The sequence below is a fragment of the Trachurus trachurus genome, assembly GCF_905171665.1.
Source record: "Trachurus trachurus genome assembly, chromosome: 4".
In the NCBI taxonomy this organism is placed as follows: Eukaryota; Metazoa; Chordata; class Actinopteri; order Carangiformes; family Carangidae; genus Trachurus; species Trachurus trachurus.
Window position 1 is genome coordinate 26,096,102 of NC_139898.1, and position 13,741 is coordinate 26,109,842.

Here is a 13,741-nt window from a genome sequence, read left to right on the forward strand (position 1 = left end):
ACAGGGGATCCAGTTCATCGTATTTATTGTTTAGCTGGTTGGTTTCTGATGAAAAGGAAAAGGAAAGAACAGCAAAATATTAGTCCACAACCCACACAACTCAAATATTCAGATCAATTAACAACTAAACAAAGTGTACTTAATCTTGGTAAGCATAACTCACACTTAATAAAGAGTAGACGTTAGTGGTGGCATGGCATTTAAATGACCTCATGGTTTTTGTGGCCTGGCCTGGCTTAGAGGATTCACTTATCAATTATGCTGTTGTGACTGATCAACTGTATCCTATAATAAAAAACAAGATTTGATCCTGATGGGAGTGCTTTCTTCCAGCTGACCCAATCCACAAGGGAATGAGGTGTAATTTATATTCTATAGCCTTCATGGTGATTGGTAGAAGACCAATGGGTTGTTTTGGACATGTTACACACTAGACAAGACTCTCCACCATCAAAATAACAATTAAGGAAATATCTGTTGATACAAATGTGTGTTGCAATTTATTAATATTCATATTAATGCTCACACTTACTGTATCTAAGCTACTAAATTTGTGTCTGCGTTTTCATTTAGCCTAAATCTAATAATAAAACTATATAACATGTCTATATAGACCCAGCTAGCAAAAGTTATGTGTAATTTAAAATATGTTTTCAATCAAAACAAGCTCTGTAAGTGCGAGGGGCTGTTTAAAACCAAGAAAGTGCTTGGAGACTGTAAAGAGCATTTAAAACAATATTTATTCACAGAAATTATAAAATGGGGTGTGGGGGGAAGGAGTCCGTAATTGTGGTAGCTTGGCAACACCGATCCTCCACGTCCACCGCTGGTCTTCCACTTGCACACTGTCCTCTGCCGGGCGCAGACTCGGAAGCTGTGAGGGAAACAAGATGGCAGTCACTGCATTTACACCCAACACGCCACTTCATTTACGTCCTAAGATTGTTACTCACATGATGGGGCAGAGTATCAACTGTTCACCGTCACCTCGGGCCAACACCACTCTCGTCGCTTGGCACCACTGCTGTCACACCATCCTCGGGCGTCGGCCTTGTACGCTGTTATGTGGGGGGAGAGACTTCAGTCACTGTACTTTTTACACACATTCACAATAACTTTCCACGGCCAGGGATCACTACTCCCACAACGGGGGCAGAGTAGGGATGTAACGGTAATGGTAATACCGCAATATCACAATAACAATAGTGTCTCAATATTATTGTGGACATGTAGAGAATGAAATGACGCAAATACTGTAGATTTTAATACCATTACATCCCTAGGGCAGAGTATAAACTCACATTTCACTTAGTCCGACAGTCAATGCCCGTCTGTTGACGACAGCTGTCGCTCTCTTTTTTCTCCTTTCCCCGTGGATCTCACACTCCTCTTCCTCTGTCTGCTCGCTGCAGGTGTAACTGGGTCGGTCTTCAGGCCTTGACCACTCTGCTGTGTTCTGGTGTAGAATCAGAAACTGGCAACTCTTGTCGAACTCTGGTTTAGCCCTGTCTCAACAACACACCTGACGTGAAAAAGGACAAGCTTAGTGTATATAAAATGGTGAAAACCAGACACAACGTTACAGGCAACACTAGTTTTGTAGGCTCTCAAAACTCAGTTCTACAGGTGCTTTTCACCAGTGTGACATGTGTCTGAGTGGATCTGCTGTTAAACTATAATGTAAAAGTTCCCAATCATGATTTGGGTTTAAGGATCGCATACAGTATCTCACAGATTGAGTACACCCCTCACATTTTTGTAAATATTTATTGTATCTTTTAATGGGACAACACTGTAGACATGACACTTTCATACAATGTAAAGTAGTCAGTGTACAGCTTGTATAACAGTGTAAATTTGCTGTCCCCTCAAAATAACTCAACATGTAGCATCCCCGGCTAAATGATGGTCGGACTCTCAAACTGATGGTTCACAATGGTTTATTCCTTGGACCGTATTCAATGTAAACACACCGCAAGAGCCACGAAAAGAAGAAAACAAAACAAAGCCACCTTCACTCTCACCCGAAATTACCCTTTAACTGCCTTTATCACATAACAATCATGTAAGTTGACTCTCCTTTTATCTAATAAACTTATTGTAGACTCACAGGTTTTACTCCATGAATTTAAATATATATTTTAACTGCTACGATTGATGTTACAGTCATGAGGGAAAATTCACATTTTAACTGAAAGACAACCTCACATAGAGTGCAATATAAAACAGTATTTAACATGAAATTAGCATTTTTAACCGTTCGTTTTTAACCCAATAAACAGTTTTTAACCTTAGCAGACTGCATATAAAACAGACAAAATACGTCCTGTTGCATTACTAAAACAACCTACGAGTTAGCTTATAGCTTCATCTCACTTCAATACAGACCGACACGGCAGCTCGCCGATGCTAATAGTAGCTACCGCTAACCACAATACGCTTTATGCATGAAAATATCCACGGCAACCAAACTCGAGCCGGACATAAATATAGCATGAAATGGTAACAAAACAAACCTTGTGCCCCTTATTAGCCAGGTGCTAGGGCGTTTCATGTGGGTTAGACACACTTTGCTTGCTTTTAGCATTGAATCCTTTAGCCTTTAGCCTTTAGCCTTGCAGACATACTTTTCCTTCTGCCGGTAAACTCCGAAGCACCGGATGTGTACGAGGTCTCGGCGAGACGCTTTCAAAATAAAAGCACTGAATATCCGTCTGCTTAATATATAAAAAATAAAAGCCTGGCTTTAAAGAATGTTAATGAATAAACATAAGAACACATTTATAGAAATACTATGCTCATATTAAAGGTCATTTACACTCCCACCAAATCATTACTGGTTTTTCATCCCCTTATTAGATGTAAAGCATGAATGATTTCTAAACCATGTGACCTTTAACCTTTAGTGCTTGAGTCAAAAATGTCCATAAACTCTTCATACTGTAAAGGATAGGTTGTGGAGTGAAGGGGGTGATTAAACAGTCTCTAGGAGCAGGATCAGCTTCTGCACTGGACGTTCAACGATGGATGGCTTGCCAGAACGCTGTCCCTCCTTTCCCATCTTCTGGTCTCCAACACGAATCTTCACTCTCCTCACTAGTCCATCTTTATCAGTCACTGTCTCTACAACTTTAGCCAATTTCCACTCGTTGCGAGGTTGATCTTCTGTCTTTTCCATCACAATGTCACCGACTTTGAGGTTTCTCCTTGGAGTATGCCAGCGTTGTCTGGTAGCAATGTTGTACACATACTCTCTTCTCCACCGGCCCCAGAACTGCTCTGCAAGGTACTGAACACGGCGCCACCTCTTCCGAGCATACATGTCCTCTCTGATGAATCTGCCAGGAGGTGGTAAGGCTGCAGTGGGTTTCATGGTGAGTAGGTGATTGGGTGTTAGCGGCTCTGGACTATCTGGATCATTTAAGTTGTCAACAGTGAGTGGACGACTGTTCACAATAGCTGCTGCCTCATAAAAGAATGTCCGTAGAGAGGCATCGTCCAGCCTGCCTGATGAGGGTGAAAGAGTTAAACGAAGAACATTCCTCACCGTTCGGATCTGTCTCTCCCATACGCCTCCAGCATGGCTTGCATGCGGAGCGTTCATGCTGAGGTCACACTGTTTCTCAGCCAAAAACGTAGTCAGACGATCAGCATCCAATTGCTTGAGAGCTTCATTCAGTTCATTTTTAGCTCCAACGAAGTTCGTTCCTTGGTCACATTTTATGTCACGTACTGCTCCTCTTATTGCAATGAAACAACGAAGTCCATTTATGAAAGCATCTGTCGACATGTCGTCTAACATTTCAATGTGGATAGCTCGACAGCAAAGGCAGGTGAAAAGCAGTCCGTATCTCTTTTGTACCTTGCGTCCTTGTTTGGTGAAAAATGGACCGAAACAGTCCATTCCACAATAGGTGAAAGGTGGTGATGGATCCACACGCTCAGACGGCAAATCTGCCATTCGCTGCTCCTCTGTAAATCTTCTGAGTTTTCGACATGTAACACATTGATGCAGATGCGTTGCCACAGCTCTGTTGATTCCTGGAATCCAGAATCCATTTGATCTGATCTCATTAATAGTCAAACCTTTTCCTTGATGTTGGACTTTGTCGTGACAGTGAGCAATTATTGCCTTGGTGATGGGATGACTCTTTGGTATGATCACTGGATGCTTCAGTGAGGTAGGGAGTGATGCATTTTTCAGTCTTCCTCCCACCTTGAGGAGTCCATCCTGATCAAGAAAAGCATCCATCTGAAACAGTTTACTCTGAGAGGGAAGTTGAGTTACCTTACTGAGCAACTTTAACTCTTCTGGATATGCGTGTCTCTGTAAGTCTCTTATGATGATGCAGCGTGCGTCTTCTCGTTCTTGGACGGTGCTGTGGTCTGTTGACTTATCATGTCTGACACGACGAATGAGACGAGCGACAGCCTGAGTTGCTTTTGACCACGAAGAAAACTTTGACAGGCGGTCTGAGAGACTCAGCTGTTCCCGTGTCTGTGTGTTTAGAGTCTGAATCCTCTTGACTTCAGGATCTCCAATCTGTATTTCTGCGCTAACATCTGTAGCTAGAGCTATCTCTTTCTCCCATAGAAACTGAGGTCCTTTGAACCAGCTTGATGTGAGAATCTCACTTACGCTTGATCCCCTAGATGCGATGTCTGCGGGGTTATCAGGTTTTTTCGAGTGATACACTCCGTGGTGAGGAATGTACCACTTCTCTCCTTCCTTCCCTTGATCCTGAACTTCCTCTGCCTCACCCTTTTCAATGATTTCGTTCATAAACTTCACATAATGTTCTTTGTACTTGTCATCCTTCGCCAGCTTTCTTTTAAGGTGACTGAGCCGTACCATCGCCAGTTGTTTGTTGTCAGGGAGATAGGGTCTCTCTTTAAAGGGGAGTGGCATCTCGTAATGTCCATGAATGTTCCTCTTGATCCCTTCCTTTAACACATCCAGGAAGCGGATGTCATCCTGAGACACAGTCTTTCCGTCCTTATTGGCATCTTTAAAGTCAGACTCGAGAACCCTGAGTGCCTCAGCTGGGGTCACTGGAGGAAGCTCTCTGACTGAAACTCTGTGACACATGTTGGTGATGCTTGGTGAGTTGTGGTGAGGTGAACAGCCTACGACACTCCACCCCAAATCCGTCTGAACTGCATATGGTTCGCTATCTCCTCCAAGGATTACCTGCCGTGGTGCCAGTGCCCTTGAGCAATTGTAGCCGATCAGCAGACCGACTTCACATTCCAGCTGTGGTGGGATTTCATCTGCTATTTTGATGAGATGATTCCAGTTCCGTGCCGTGTCACAGGAAGGAATGTGTGTTCGATTCACTGGTATACAGTCCTTGGTGTAAGCAGGGGGGAGATCAATGTGGATAGCAGAGCAGTAACCTCTCACTCTCAAACCTGACACTCTTTGACTATGCATTAATGCATCCTTTCCTGTCATGGTTGTTAGTTTCAGTCTTACAGGATGAGTTTCAGTCTGTAAACTATTGCTGACTTCTTGGTCAATGAAGACTGTATCGCTTTGGGTATCAAGCAGCGCATAAACAAGTCTTTCCGTACCTGGATTGCTGACAGAAGAAACCCACACTGGCACTATCATTGAAGTGTTGGTAGATGGCTCCTTAGTTGCCACACTGAGAGCCAATGTGGTTGCTGTTTCCTCTGTGTTACTTTGATTTGAGACTGACGTGGGCTTGGCCTTGGTGTAGGTGTCATCATGGAGAAGCGTAGGATGTCTTGCTTTACATTTGTCGCATGAATGTCTATTGCGGCAGTCCTTGGCGTTATGGCCCGTCCTCAAGCAGCCATAGCAAAGCTTCTTTTCTTTCACATATTTCCGTCGTTCCTCCAGAGCTTTCCCTTTAAACTCAGGACAGCGATGAAGTTGATGTTTACTGTCTTGACAAAACACACATGGTGGCTTTAAACCTGTTCTTAACTGTTCTTGTGTTTCATTCTCTGTAACTGTCTGTGTGTGATAAACACTGGATTTACATTTCTTTTCTTTCAGATGACGTGATGAGTTAGCCTCTGATGAGTGGAGAGCGTGGAATGAAGTAATAGGATTACATGCAATTTCTGCCTCCGTTACAATGAAGAAGACAAACTCCTGGAAGCTGGGAAACTCCTGGTCAACTCTCATGACTTGAGTGACCTTGCGGTTCCACTGTGATGCTGCCCAATCAGGTAGCTTTTGGATCAATTTCTGGTTTTCTTCACAATCGTTCAAAATGTCCAGACCTTTAACATAAGGCATGGCTTCCAGACATGAGTGTAAGAAATCAGCGAATGCTCTAAGTCCCTCAGCATCTCTTGGATGGACCTTTGGCCAGTTTGTTAGTTTTTCCCTGAATGCTTTTTGTATAACAAACGGCTGTCCATACCTGTGGTTGAGACGGTTCCATCCATCTTTGTAGGCTTCATCATCATTTCTATAAAATATGCCATCAAGTGTCTTTCGAGCTGGACCTCCTACATATTTTTTCAAATAATGTAATTTGTCAGCTGAAGCAATGTTCTTTTTGTCTATGAGGGATGTGAAGGAAGCCTTCCACTCAATGAACTGGATAGGGTCACCAGTAAATACAGACGGTTCTGGCATTGGGAGCCTGTTCAGAGCTATGCTATCTTGGACTGCCTGAGCCAGATAACTTACATCTGTCCTTGCAGGTGATGCTGTCATTGTGGTATCAGTGGGCTGCTGTATGAGAGCTGAAGGAGGAGGATACACAAACTGATGTTCTCTCGTTCTCATCTGATCTACAGAATGAACACTTGCTTCCTGCTTTACTTCCTGATCATAAGTTGTGAACCTAGCTCGTGCAGCTTTAATGTCCTTCTCTGCCTTTAATCTTTCCAACTCACGTTCTAAGACTTGCATCTTTTCTTTTTGTTTCTCCTCCTTCAATAACACTTCATACTCTGCTTCCTTTGCTGCTAATTCTGCTGCAGCGTCTGCTCTTTTTGCTGCTATGACAGAGTGTTGACTGGAACCTTTACTTGAGTGTTGACTTGGAGGTGAAGCTGTGGATCCGTAGATGGAGCGAGCGTAGTCTCTGTTAAGAAGCTCATGAAGACGTTGCCTTACAGCTTCACTATCAAATTCTCCATCTATGCCTGATATCCTTTCAAGAGCAATTTTAACAATGTCCCTTGTAACTGCCTCACAGGCATCAATACGACGTCTTGTCTCATTAGATGGAGTGAGGTGAGCTCTGATGTCTATGTACAGGTTTATAACACAGTTTTTTCCTTCTTCTAGTGTGTCTATAAGAGTTGCAATGTCACTTTCAGGAATGTTTAACTTTAACTGTTCTCTAGCCTTACGTGCCTGGATCTTCCATTGTTCATAAATGTGAGTCAACCTTTTCTCCTTTTTGTGGGCCTCCTCCTCATGAAATGCAAGCATCTTTTCCGTGGGATTCCGTAGGCGACCAGAGCGACGGAGATCCTCCTCTTCAGTATCCTTATCCTTCATCTGTTCGGAGTCTCTGTCGTCTGGAGGCGTCTTTACTGATGCTTCCATGTTGTGAGCAGGTACCACAATCCTTGACCATCACATCAGGTCCCTCTACAGTTGTCCTTGGTCAGCGGCGTGATGTGACGGATGAGGTGAAGCTCTTACTGTAGCATCCCCGGCTAAATGATGGTCGGACTCTCAAACTGATGGTTCACAATGGTTTATTCCTTGGACCGTATTCAATGTAAACACACCGCAAGAGCCACGAAAAGAAGAAAACAAAACACAGCCACCTTCACTCTCACCCGAAATTACCCTTTAACTGCCTTTATCACATAACAATCATGTAAGTTGACTCTCCTTTTATCTAATAAACTTATTGTAGACTCACAGGTTTTACTCCATGAATTTAAATATATATTTTAACTGCTACGATTGATGTTACAGTCATGAGGGAAAATTCACATTTTAACTGAAAGACAACCTCACATAGAGTGCAATATAAAACAGTATTTAACATGAAATTAGCATTTTTAACCGTTCGTTTTTAACCCAATAAACAGTTTTTAACCTTAGCAGACTGCATATAAAACAGACAAAATACGTCCTGTTGCATTACTAAAACAACCTACGAGTTAGCTTATAGCTTCATCTCACTTCAATACAGACCGACACGGCAGCTCGCCGATGCTAATAGTAGCTACCGCTAACCACAATACGCTTTATGCATGAAAATATCCACGGCAACCAAACTCGAGCCGGACATAAATATAGCATGAAATGGTAACAAAACAAACCTTGTGCCCCTTATTAGCCAGGTGCTAGGGCGTTTCATGTGGGTTAGACACACTTTGCTTGCTTTTAGCATTGAATCCTTTAGCCTTTAGCCTTTAGCCTTGCAGACATACTTTTCCTTCTGCCGGTAAACTCCGAAGCACCGGATGTGTACGAGGTCTCGGCGAGACGCTTTCAAAATAAAAGCACTGAATATCCGTCTGCTTAATATATAAAAAATAAAAGCCTGGCTTTAAAGAATGTTAATGAATAAACATAAGAACACATTTATAGAAATACTATGCTCATATTAAAGGTCATTTACACAACATACAGCTATTAATAACAGGATCACAGGAGCGCTGCTGGTGTCCCTCAAACCACCGGTGCTCTTGCAAAGGGTAACAGATCAAAAACAGAAAAAAGTGCAGGCACTCCGGTTGGTTTGAAAAAGTTAAAAACCCTTTATTTTGAGTGCCTGCACTTTTTTCTGTTTTTGATACAGCTATTCATGTCTGAACCACTGGTGAAAATGTCCAAATTGTGCCCAAAATGTCATTTTTCATCACAGCCTCAACTGTCTTGGACATGGAGTTCACTAGAGCTTTACAGGTTGCCCCTGGTCCGAAAAACCATTTTTACTCTCGAAAGTGAATTTTTGTCAATCACAAGTTTCATGAGAATTGTGTTTAGACCAAAAGAGATTATTATAAATGTGTAGTATGCATCAGTTGAACCTTTTTGCATATGGGAAGTAATAAAGTCAATATGGTAACTGTGGGGTACATTGTGCCACCTGCCCCATACACTACATCAATGTATTTTTATATTTTTCCTTTTTTTAGTTCAGTTGAGAGAGACAGGAAATGGGGAGAGAGAGGGGGAATGACATGCAGGAAAGGACTGCCCGATGCGGGATTCGAACCGGGGCCGCCTGCAGTGAGGACTGTAGCCTCTACATATGGGGCATCTGTTCACTTGACGCTCCTAAATGAATGTATTTTGTCTTTACTTGTCCTGATTACTAAATCAGGATTCTGGATGTTTATGATTACAGTAAGTACGCTGCTGAAAACAAGCTGCTGTTTATGGTGAGCCATGTATTACTTTAAAAGAGAAAGATGAAGGATTCTTCCCAAGATGCAATGTAATCACAAAACTCCCCGAAGCTCAGTGAGTTGGTGGCTCAGCAGCAGGTCCCTGCAGTTTGTGTTCACCTGCCACCTGGACAGGTGGAATATGAAGTAAAGGGGGAGGTGGGAGCTGGTGGGGGTCGGGGGGGGGGGGGACTCAACTTAGATGCTCCTATGCTCAACTTGCCCAATTCTCCTCTGGTGAATGTGTATATTAAATGGTTCATGTAGCCTATATAAAACCCTGAAAAGATGAGAAGTGTTGGTAGAAGCCCTTGTAATATCTGCACACTAGTAAACAGTATTCCACTAAAAACAACAGAAACAACAACCACCACAAGGACAACTTACTTTAGTAATCCTTTGCCCCACAATCTTGGAATAAGGGAAGCTCTACAGGTTTATGTGGACGTCACAGTCTGGAAATGAGTGAAAGTTTGTAAGTTTAGCATAAAAGCACAAAAAGCTAAATTACTGAAATGACTAAAACACTTGTTTTGATAGAGACATCCATGAATGACGTGAATACAAATATTAATACTTAGAAAAGACTTATACTAATAATTTTTGAGCAATTCTTAATGTTAGTGATGCTATCTACATAATGGATGTGTGTGAATGCATATACACCTGCCTGCCTGTACATGTGCATCCCTGTATACAAGATCTTGTTGTTAACAGATAAAGTACTAAATAACTTGGAGAGAAGAGTATAGTGTCAGTCAGCTGCAAGTGCTGAAACAGTTACAGTTACCTCTCACTTGATGCCATATGCCTTGGCATAAAGCACAGACAACAAGGACGTCATGGTGGTCAGGTGGCTGTATTCAGGCTGTATTAGGACCAGTACTTGCCAACTACGTCCATACAGAAGACTGGAGGACTTGAGAACATGGGATATGCGAAGATCTCTCCCCTGTAGGATTGCATACAGCATTAATAACAGTAATTGTTGGACTGATGGTGAAAATATATTAACAGTCACACAAAAAGTAGTAAGTAAAATTGCAGTTAAACTCTTATTGTCTTCTTTCAAAAAACAAACAAACAGAACAAAACCAAAAGAGCCCAATAGATAGGTTAATTCAACTGGGTTTTTGTTAGTCTGTGAAAGTGAGTTAGTGAAACCTTAATCAATTACACTGATTTCCATTCAAGTGTAGTACAGTTGTGAATAGATGAAGTGCAAAATAACTTGTAGAGAAGAGTATAGTGTGTCAGCTTAAACAGTGAAACATGTTGGTTGCATAGATTTAGGAGAATGTAGTTGAGGACTATCAACAAGAATAAGAATGTTATTATACGGTACTTGCCTGTACATATTTAGAGCACAAAAAATAATGCCATGATGGCATAACTCTTATATGATACACACCTGCTCATCAAGGCTGGAGCGACTCCTCCTCGTTGTCCTCACCTTTGCTGCATTCAGCTGAGACCGACCACAGATGCCCTTTCCTGGTGCCTACATAGACAAAAAGTTTCTAATGTTATTTTAAAAATAAACTTTCAAGTAGTACAAGAAGTTCAATGAGAATCTATGTGGAAAATACACAAAAACACTTACTGCACATGCTTGGCCCTCATTTGGAAGTCATCATCATTGCAGAGAAGCACCCGTCAAAGTAGCCCCCTTCCTCAGAGCTGGAGAAAATAAAAAATAAAAACAGTACACTGGTCACACCATGTCCATTTATGTCCATCTCAGTTGAATGAACCCAAACATGTTGCAAAAATGTTGCATTTTGTTGTTATTGTGTGTCTCCTGCACCCACTCCCCATTTAACTAACTAACGCAAGCCAAAATAGTTTTGGCTCACTGAAAGATGACGCGGGAATCACGTGACCCGTGGGAATTTCCAACATGTATCATCCTCTATTCTGCGCACAACTTGTCCACCTTGAAGGAGCTTATCACCCACCCACTCCATAAAACTCTGGTAAAACGGTGTTCAAACACACATTGCCAGTCTGTTGACAGAATAATTGAAAATACACTTATATGTAGAATTAAAAGGTGGTAATTGTAAATATTGCATAAGCCAGCCCACCCTGGCATACTCCATTTTCTGCCAGCATCCATATGAAGTTTAGGAGAGAGTTCTCAGGTGGTGTTATGTTGCGTGTGTTGGAAATATGATTGGTAAGAGCACCGGTGTGATGCTGCACTGAGCTAATTTAAGGTGGTACTGTGGCTTAAATCAGGCCCTGTGAAAATCACATTCTAAATGAAGTATTATGGTGATGTTGAGGTGTGCAGGCCTACGACTACAACTACTACAGACTTCAGAAAGCTTCTTGGACTGGTACATCCGCATAGAAATCCTAACATGATGTTTTTCTACCAAAATTAGAATAATGATGCACAATTACATACCAAATCCTGGCTCTTGTTCATCAAGCATCTCCACACCGTTCTCCTCAAGGACACAGAGATGATCATCACGTTTTCTCCATCGTGGCAGGTCTGATGCCTTTGTCCTCTTTTTTGACCTAAAAAAAAAACACACAATATAATCAAAGTAATGCAGTTAACCACACAGACTTCCTGCACAAATGCATCATAATATCTGATCCCCATGCATGGAATAAGATATTTAAATTACCTTTGTGTCAGGCTCTTCGTTTTACTGAGCGTCTCATCGAACTCAACTTCAGCTGTAGCCACTGTATTATCTGTAACCTGTAAAACAGTGAGAAAAGTACAGTGAGGGCTGGGCATGTAGCATTAATGTTAGCCTAGCTATGTTAACGTTAGCCTAATCATTAAAATCTACATCAAACAGTGCAGCTAGTAAAGTCAGCCAGTTTAACAACTTTGATCAACCACAAACAGTTTGTGGTTGACGACACTGGCTGTTTTTGGAGGTAAAATAGCTTTAACTGTTAATTATTTAATCACAGTTTTCCATGTTGTTTGTTTACCTGAACGGGGGCTGCCTGTCGGTGAGACGATGTCGGACTTGCCGGAAGCTACGTCAGTCACAATGAAATCAGCTGATCGTTCACTGTAACCATAGCAACGATGGAACTCTGAGCAATCTTCGTAATAACTAACAAACGAAATACACATTAACTGAATAAATATAACGTTAATGATTAAAATAATGCAGCAAACGTTACCACAATAATGAAAAAAAACAACAACCACGACAGCAACTACAAGCTGAAAAAATCTTCGTCAAAACGAAAAAAGTATAAGCCCATAGGTCGTCAGCTGCCTTGAATGGTTACAAAGTTATAGCTAAAAATCTGTTTTTTTTCTCTTCTGAATATCCATTTCATTCGCACTTTCGGGAACCTCCAGCACCCACAGCATGCATGGATGTATTGGTCTTTTCCTTTCTCCTTTTCCTTCTCCTTTTTCTCCTCCTTCTGCTGCTTCTTCTTCTCGTCCGGCAGGCAAAGTCTGGCTCACTGCTGCCTCCCCTGGTTGACTAAAATGAAAAGGCCAACTACATTACACGTCAAGTTACGCGGAGTGGTGCGCACGGTGCAGATCAACTTCCTGCTGCGCAGCAACAACATCTGCGACCGCACGTACGTGTGAACGCGTAACATAATTTGTCAAACAGTGACTGACAGACGTGCACACGCTGCTTCATACGTACGCCGCTTTTGTCACGCGTGAAATACAACCTGCGCGTAACAACGCACGCACGCACGCACGCGTAACAAAGTAACCATGCGTGCACACACACGTCGCTGTGCGTCTTTCCAGTTGTTTTGACTTTGATTTCACCTCATACACACACACACACACACACACACACACACACACACACACACACACACACACACACACACACACACACACACACACACACATACATGCACAGCTCCAAGACAATAATAGAAACGGAGCAGCTTGGAAACAGAAGCTCTTTCTAACCAGATGTCTTCATGTCAATATTACCCTTTACCCCTAAATGATCACACACAAGCCCATGTTTCTATTTCCCTGTACACACAGCCGCCCCCACTACCACCACCACCACCCCAACACACACCAGTCACACACACACACAAATGCACACACACTATGTCCTTCTTTCACCATTAAGCCGAGAGCCTAAATATTCCTAGAGTGACACACACGGCCTCACACACCTGACTTGCTGCCCTCTCCAGCCACACTGTGCTCCTGCCACTGATGGATTTTTTCCCCCAAATATTTGCTCTGTAACACAAGCTAGTCTGTCTTGTGTTTTCACTTCAAACAAAGCTATTAATCACCTTAATCGCCCTCAATTAACCCCCTACACCAGATGCTTGCTCCGCACGTCATACCGGTAACCGCTCGCTCAGTCGCTCATGCAGTCACCTCTGCCAAACAGGTGATGAATCACTACCACAGGGC

General features: G+C 42.4%; 1 long non-coding RNA gene across 1 annotated transcript; it reads right to left on the reverse strand.

The window, feature by feature from the left end:
* Positions 1–648: 648 nt before the first annotated feature.
* Positions 649–11,854, reverse strand: LOC310984329. The gene is made up of 8 exons (XR_014595301.1): positions 11,759–11,854; positions 10,949–11,025; positions 10,757–10,846; positions 10,136–10,297; positions 9,733–9,800; positions 1,302–1,522; positions 954–1,058; positions 649–874 (listed from the first exon to the last, which is right to left on the reverse strand). It is a non-coding gene; the product is annotated as an uncharacterized lncRNA (long non-coding RNA).
* Positions 11,855–13,741: the final 1,887 nt, after the last annotated feature.